Raw genomic sequence first — 9,061 nt, forward strand, 5'->3', positions numbered from 1 at the left:
TCTCCCTTTTAACCGTACTTTGGGAGGAAATCACTATGTACAGCGCATACTCAGAGACTGAGGGTTATGTCTCTTCTCCTCCATTTATTCATTTAATCATTTATATCAGTATGTACTCACGTATTTATTGTATACGTTGGGCTATAACACAATAAAACATTATTTATTATATTGTTCAAGTTGTTCCAGCTTTGGCCTTGGTTAACTCCTATGGACTTTGACATACTCCCATCAACATAGCCTTTGTTTTGTTTTGTTTTGTTTTCTTCCACCACTGGTTTACTTTCTGCCAGGTACTTTGAGATGCTCCATGATCATCTTACACATTTCCTGCCTCAGTCCTAGAATCAGGCATTTCCCCAAGGAGCCTTGGTTCTTATCATTAGAGAAGGGTGTGAGAAACCAAGATCTGGGTGCTAGGAGTGCTTATTGCAACTGAGGTATCATTGTTTCTAGGTCCTCACAGCTAACAGAACAAAGAAATATGTGTTTGTGTGTTCTACCTTATCTATGTGATCATGTCTATTTACATATATATATATATGTTATATATATTTACATTATGAAAAATTAAAAGTGAAAATAAATTTAAATGAATTAAAAATTAAAGATGAAAAAAATACAAAACAAACTTATGGTTACCGAAAGGGAAAGAGGTGAGGAGGGATAAATTAGGAGTTTGGGATGAACATACACACACTATTATATATAAAATAGATAACCAGCAAGAGCCTACTATATAGCACAGGGAACTATACTCAATATTTTGTAATAACATATAAGGAAAAAGAATCTGAAAAAGAATATATATATGCGTATATATATATATACCTGAATCACTTTGCTGTACACCTGAAACCAACACAACATTGTAAATCAACTAAACATCAATTTTAAAAAAATAAATTGATGGAAATAAAGACAACTTACCCTCAACAAAAATGGACGTTGTTCTTAAATATTTAAAAAATTAAAATGCAGGTGTTGTGCTGAAAAAAAATGAGTTCATATGATATTTCTAACGCTAATCCATTACCATGTGTATCATTCTATCCTCTTCCCCTTGCTTATCTTTAAGCTTCAATTCCAACAGTGAGAAGCCTATCTCCCTCCATCCAGCCCATTTATCTAACTGCTCAATTCCAGTATACAGGTAGAGTGGTACCAGAGTTATTGGCCTCTACCTTCAAGACAAATGCCTTCACCAACCCAGTTAAGTAGTTACATATAGTTTTATTTGCTTTTAGGCCTACAGACTCCATTCATCTCTAGTTACTTAGATGAGCACCTTTTCCACCACCCTTTCAGTGAGATTGTTTTAAATATCTGTAATATTGTTAGAATGTTTTGTCAAAATCTGCATTCTGTCCTGGAGTCCTCTGACCTCCTAGAGATATATATTTTAAATTTTTATTTATTTATTTATTTGTGTGTGTGTGTGTTAATTGGGGTATAGTTGCTTTACAATGTTGTGTTAGTTTCTGCTGTACAATAAAGTGAATCAGCTATATGTATACATATATCCTCTCCCTCTTGGACCACCATCCCAATTCCCTATCCCACCCATCTAGGTCGTCACAGAGCACCGAGCTGAGCTCCCTGTGCTATACAGCATGTTCCCACTGCTTACTTTAAGGTTCACTGTTCATGCTGTAAAGTTCTATGAGTTTTGAAAAAATGCATAGTGTCATGGATCTACCACTACAATAGTATATAGAACATTTTCACGACCCTGCAAAATCCCCTGTATTTCATTTATTCAATCCTCTCTCTTCCACCAAAAGCCATAGAAACCAGTGATATTTTATCATCTCTGTACTTTTGCCTTTTCCAGAATATCATAACCTGATGGGATTTCTGAAAGGGAAATCGATGAAAGTATTGGTTTCACCCAGGAGCTTATTACTCTTCAGGTGGTCCAAGTGCAATCTCCAATAATTTGCCAAAAATGCTTTTAAAGTGTTCATATTAGTTTATGGTTCCATCAGCTTCTCTCCAGATAAACAGGGCTCCATTATGACTCTCTGGATTTGCCTAGCCTTCCAGATTTTTGGGGTGGCAGTTTGCCCTGAAACTTCAGTTTTCTCATGGTTCCAATAATTGTTAGTGATTTTCAGTTTGTTCAACTTTACCATGTTATAAAGATAGGAGTGAAGACTTTCTAGTTCTTTATATGTCGGAATTGAAATCAGAGTTTTCAGGGGCTTTTCCAACATTTAAGTAAAGATGTAGGGAGTAAGATTATGGATTTGGAACTTTATGAAGAAATCTGGATTATTGATGTTGTGTGCCCCTTGGACATGGATGGTAATTAAAGCTAATGGAATGGATGAGATTGCCTGGGGCAGAAATATTAATATAGAAACCAGGATCAAGCCTGACAAGTGTCAACATTTGGTGGCAAGTAGAAGATGAACCAGCAGAGGTGCTGGGTTATCAAGAGTTTTAAGAGGAAAAACAGGACATTGTGATACCAAAGAAGAGTGTTTCCAAATGCGAGAAAACAGATGAGGACTAAAGCATATAGCCGTTTGATTAGCATTATAGTTTGTTGTTGGTAACATTGTAATTATTTTAGTAATGTGTGGTCCCGGCTAGTTTTAAATGGTTAATGGATCCCAGAGGAAGGGTAAAGGATGAGAATGTTGAAATAGACTGCATTTTAAAGATTGGAGTTAATTTATATATTTAAATGTGTTGGAAAGGACAGAGCTGAGAAATAAAGATTTAGTAATATGGAGGAGAAAAACTGTAATTAATAATTTAGATGGGTGCTGATAAAAGTATTTATGAAATTAGCCCTGTGCGATCACAGTTGAAAAGGGAGAAATAGGGACAAATATATATCTGGAAAGAATACCCCAAATACTAGCAAAGATTATTTCTGGTTAGTGAAATTACCTGATTTTTTTCTTGAACTCTCCCCGAAATTATCTGGCACTGATCGTATGCTAGTCCATAGTTAGAAGAAAAACACTGACAAAAACAACCATAACAATAAAATTTATAACAACAACCAAGGTTAATCCCTAGCTTTTCTCTGACTTGAAATTATTTGAATGATAGACCCAGTTCCTACTTTCATGTAGTTTACATCCTAGGAGAGGAAATAGTGAAGAATATAGAAAATCTTAATATAGAGTGATAGGTACTAATTAAGGTTTGCATTTGAGGTTATGAAAACAGCCTGATTATTCAAATAAAAGAGCTTTTAGCATAATATGAGTGTTGTATCCATGACAAAAATAGTAGAATCACTTTGATAGTTGTTATTTTGGTGAAACTCTTTATTTTTATGGATGTCCAAGGAATGAGGCTGTCCTTGTCCTTATATTGTATATTGATTTTTTCCTCAAACATTTCAAGGTTGATATTGACTAACAAGTAGGCCAGAAAGAATCCAAACAGTATGAAAAAACCACTATGTTTATTTGTTATTCACTGAATTGATGGCTGCAGAATGCACGTTTTATTCAAAGTCCCATTTTCACAAGTTATTTACTCACAAGCTCTGCTTGCCTCATCTTTTTCCTCTTTCGATTCAAGTTTTAGTATTTAGAGTTTACCCAAAAGACAAAATTAGGAAATCATGAAATGGGACTTTCCTTTTATTGACAGAGGAAAACATGAATAAATGCATTTTTGTCATATACAATGCTTTTGGTAAGCATGATTTTAACCAAAACTAATACAAACACATGAAAAAATAACTTTAGTTATCTTTCTTTTACTCTCAGTTTGTTTAAATTGTATACTCACTAAGATAGTAAGTTATATATAAGAGCCAAACAAAAATGTCTTATGCTTTCCTTATGTTTGGACTTAGTTTTGCCTACAAGGATTGCATTTTTTTCACTTTTAAATCATTTTCTAACATATTTACATATGTATTCCAGTCATACTTTAATTGGTAGTAGTGAGTATTGGAATGTAGACAAATATTTTTCAAGCATGAATATCTTCCATTGGCAACTAAGAAACTGGTACATCCAAGGTGGCTTTGTTGACAGATTTCCATGTGAAAATTTGAAAAGACTGATGATTTGATCAAAGTCCTTTCAGTATGACCTCTCGTTTCCAAAGTAAGCCTACTTCCTAGCCTGAAATTAGAGATTCTCCGTAATGTGAAAAAGAAATTTCCATCCTAGCATTGTTTACCACCATTTCCTTTCGTGTGACATTAATACCAAACTGAACTCAATCTCAGGCACTATGGGAATTATCACACATATTGTGATAATAAGTTACTAAAGATGCCACTTTACTGCATAATCAAAGAAGGCTTGAGTCTCAAGATTCGAGCCATGGCCGTCTCATCTCAAAAATGACATGTAAACAGAATGAGACTGCAGCAGGAACCTCAAACCACTTTATTAATCAGTGCTACCTTCATTTAATTCACTGTTAAGTGTCTCTGCTAAATAACATTGCCTCTCTGGTGCTTATCATGATCTTGGATGATTAAAAAGCATATAGGTAATATCTGTAATAAAATTAAGCTCACTGAGCGATGTATACCACTGAGTTCTGGGGACCAAATGCGACAAAAGTTCCAACTGTCAAATTAAGCAAGTTAAAAGAAATTAAAAATGTGCGTCCCCAGAGACGCAATAGATACATTTTATTGTCATTATTTTTCCTTTATCATCTCTGAAGACAGATGCTGGCAGCTGTTTGTGAACAAGCATTGAAAGGTGTCTTTGGAGGAGAGAAGTAGAGAACAAATCCAAATACAATGTGTATTCCTTTTTGTCTTATATATTTCATTAAAAATCAGTTCCCAAGCTGTCTGAACTGAAGTGGACTGAACACTTTTTTTCTTTTTGCATGCTTCTCGTAGCTTCAAAAAAGAGATTTTTACCATGTGAACATTCACATTATTGAAATAAAAGTATTGAATAATTATGTTAAATATGTTATATCCTCTATTTCCAAAGGGTAGGCATTAATTTCACTGTGTCCAGAAAGCAAAATGTCCCTTTAGACTCAAAATTCACAAAATTCATCATCCAGGGACTTTATTGATGGGACTAAAGTTTAAATCAAGTCAAGCATTTTGTTCCTCTTCAGAAATGCAAGGATAAAATGACATCTAAATTGTAACATTAAAAAGTAATAATAATAATAATAAAGTAATAATAATAATGCAAAACTTAAAGAGATCCCAGAAAATTCTTCTTTGCTTTATAATGTCACATTGCCCTAGTGTTAGGGGAACCACTGACTGAAACTGCCCACCCTGGCCAGGCCCGATAGTAACCACTTGTGTGAGTTCTCTTAACAGCAGGAGGTCCTGGTAAGGAACAAGGAACTAACAAGCCACCACCAACTGGAAGAATTTGGGAAAGGTCAAAAGGAGGCAGGAGACGCCCATCCATGTGTGCTCCCAGAATCCTCCTGGCTGGAATCTGTCTTGGCTGAATGATGCGCTTGCCACCAGGAAGGACCCTGAGTCAGAATGATTGGCCGGAGACAACCCAGGAACTAACCCCATTACCATAAAACCCAAGACTGTGAGCCAGGTGGCAGAACAGGTCTCCTAGGGTCTCTTACCCTGCTGCTCTCCACCTGGGCACCCCTTCCCAATAAAGTCTCTTGCTTTGTCAGCACGTGTGTCTTCTTGGACAATTCATCTCTGAGTGTTAGACAAGAGCCCACTCTCGGGCCCTGGAAAGGGTGCCCCTGCCTGTAACACTAGGAGCTGGAAGTGAGGAGAGCAGAATTCTGAAGCAAAGGATTTTAAGGTTTATGAGGAGGTTCATTTAAGCAAGGGTCATTTGCTTGGTGACTGCTCATGTGGAGGTATCATACAGTAAACACGTTTGATGTCCTGGCAAGAGCACAAACTCAAAGTCGGCCATGTGTCTATGTTTAAGGCATTAGATATAAGTTAATTTTGAAGGCAATTAAGGGCTGATTTAAATTCCAGTATGAACATAGACCATCTTTCTGCATGTGACATTGGACAGGCTGTCTAAACTCTCTGAGCTTCACTTTTTTCATTTATGAAAAAAAAAAAAAAGAGGGGAAGTAATCCTACCCCATGGAGTTAGTGTGTGCAGTAAATGAGCTATGATCTTGACACATCTAGGGTACTCTGTGAGTAGGCTCTTAACAGATACGATTTTCTTTTCCCATCCCCTTCCTTTGTTTTTCCTTTCATTCTCTTTTTATTTTCTCCATTATGATTTAAATGAAGATGCAATAATAATCTTCACAGAACTGCTGTAAGCATTAAAAAAGTCAAAGATTGCGTGTGATACTGTTTTATATTGTAAGTTATAGAGAATTGTGGAGCAACCCTATTATGAAATAGTGCAGGTAGAGAAGAGAACTAAATCAACTCAAATATTGTATTTCCAGCCTTGGGGCATAATCATTTGGGACATATCATGATTGTGTATTTGGTAAATATCTGCATATTTCATTTTTATTCACCTCCACTCAATCTCCTGTCATCCAAACCCACCATCCCCCAACTGTTAAGGAGTCTAAGGGAATAGCTATTGCAGTTACCTCTGGCCTCTTTATTGCCTTCTGCAACTGGACTTGGGAAATAGATCTCATTTTGGCAGGAGCAAAATATACATTTGCTTACCAGGATTTGCCCAAAATCTTCCCCAGTGGCATTCCTAAGTATCAGTGTTTTAATTTTTGTCATTTTTTAAAAAATGCCAGTATTCCTGGAGGGAATAGGAGTTAAACTGATAGCAATTATTTTTTTTTTCTTGACATGAATTCATTTATTCAAAATAGGTAAGTTCATTTGAAATAGTTGGTTTTAATGTAGAAAATGGAGGTTTGTAACAAGGTCCCTGACTTATATATGCACAACTCAAATTTATATGTAATGTGATATATGTATATATATACACACATACATACATAATACATGTAGGTCTGTATATAATATACCTTACACATATTAAGCATAACATCTACCTATGTACTATCCTAATTAGTTTGCCGGGAGATCATTTGTCCAAGGTGACATAACAAGTGATTAGCAAACAGAGTGGTAGATTCCATTTCAGCTCTATTTGGCTACAAAACTTGGGCTTGGCATATGAAAATTCCTTTTTTTTTTTTAGGGAAATCTCTCCATAGTTTTGATACTTGATATATACAACTTTTGCTTTTGTAAGAGAGAGAGTGAAAGATGAGGCACTTTTAAACACTCAGGGGTTGGAAGTTCCTCCCAAATTTTGAAACACAAGAAAAAGGGAGCAGGTCACAGAAGTGTATTATTTCCAGATGCTGATTGTAATCTCACAACTCAAAAAGACATTCTCTTGGAAATGTCTTGGCACTGCTTTGATAAGCTACTTAAGACCAACTAAATATTTCTATTGAATGTTTCCTTTAAATGAAGTGTTTATACATCCAAGCTGTCTCTATTTGTGGCTCTTCAACTCTTTATGAGCCACAAAACATCATTTTTTTTTTTCATTAAAAAAAGAAAAAGGAAATTCAAGTGGCATTCAAAGAATACACAGCTGGACAGATGCAACCAGAGACTTTCCAATTATTCCCCAGAAGATGATGATTCCAGTTAATGCATGTTGTCAATAAAACAGTTTATGACAGTCACTAAGTCTAGTGTTTTCATAATAGGTCTTATCAAATTTTAACTACGTGTTAGAAAGCATTTTTTACCTAAACACAATAAAAGCATTAAGGCAGTGGAAGAGAAAAGAAAACAGCCAATTTACTAGCAGTATTTTCTAAAATATGCTAACTGGGTCAGTTCTGTAATTTTTTTTTTTTTCAGTTCTAGACTTAGCCTTTGGCGTACGCTGCAAGGTATACAGATACAATGAAGCAGAAACCCCCAAAATCCAGACCTGGGTTTTATACAGACCTTAGTTTAAATCCAGTCTCTTGCATTTAGTGAGTGTTCTCTAAGCTTGTTTTCCCTTCAGCTTCTCCATATACTGTCACAATTAAATTTAAATGAAATAATTCCTACAGAGACCTTTGCACTGTGTCTCAGTGGTAATGATTGTGATGATGATACACTTATATGGTGATTAATCATGGCAACTACTTTGGAGGTATCTGTAATCTAGGCCAGAGCCCAGGAAGATTACAATCCCTATGTTTAAAGGGATCCCATTTTTATATTTCTTAAAGGAGGAAAATTCAGTACTGATGCCCACTTACAGTGTAATTGTTAAAACTGGGACTGCACTTGGCCATGAATGAAAATCAGAAAGGGCACATCAGCTTTGACCAGAGAAATTGAACTGATCCTAGTGAAACCAAGCAGGACCCGTGGGGCCCTCCTGGGCACAAAAGCCTTTCTGTTTCCCTATTTCTTATGTGCAGGAAAGGCTTCAGCTTCCCAGACTTTCCCTGAGTTCCAAAAGGTAGGTTCAAACAGTTCCTAATCGGGGAAGTAAGGGAACGCAGAAAGAAAGGAAGAATAATCAAAATACAGTGCAGCAATTAAAGCAGGGTGCTAGTTTCTCCTCAAGGAATATACATAACAATATATCTCTGAGTTCTTCTGCAGGAACTAAGGACCCCCACCCCCCACCCCCAGGTGGAGGAGGGTAACTTCAGGCTGAGCCCAAGATTCCTGGAGCCCCACTCTGTTACCTCACCACCAACCAATCAGGGGAAAGTCACACACCCTGCAACCCTCACCCAAATTTCACCTATTAAAAACTCCTCCCCCCAAACCTTCGGGAGTTTGGGGTTTTTGAGCACAAGTCACCCGTTCATCTTGCTTGGCCCTGAAATAAGCCTTTCTTTGCTCTAAGCCCCCGACGTTTACGTTTGTTTGGCCTCACTATGAGTCGGGCACACAAACTTGCCTTTGGTAAGTCTAAAGTCTCCTTTATCCAGATTTTCCTGACTTCAGAGATGCTTTGCTGTCACTTGAGGTGTGAGTTCACACTTGGAATCACTTGGCACACCAGATGCCTTGACTTCTTTTGGAGCGTAGGTTCTTGTCTCTTTGCAGAAAGAATCCAGAGAGGAAACAGGGAGGTCAAGAAAGCAAACCGAGAATTTACTGAAACGACAGTACACTCTCAAGGGGAGAGCAGGCAGACTC

This window comes from Eschrichtius robustus, chromosome 5 (assembly GCF_028021215.1).
Source record: "Eschrichtius robustus isolate mEscRob2 chromosome 5, mEscRob2.pri, whole genome shotgun sequence".
NCBI classification, from domain to species: Eukaryota; Metazoa; Chordata; class Mammalia; order Artiodactyla; family Eschrichtiidae; genus Eschrichtius; species Eschrichtius robustus.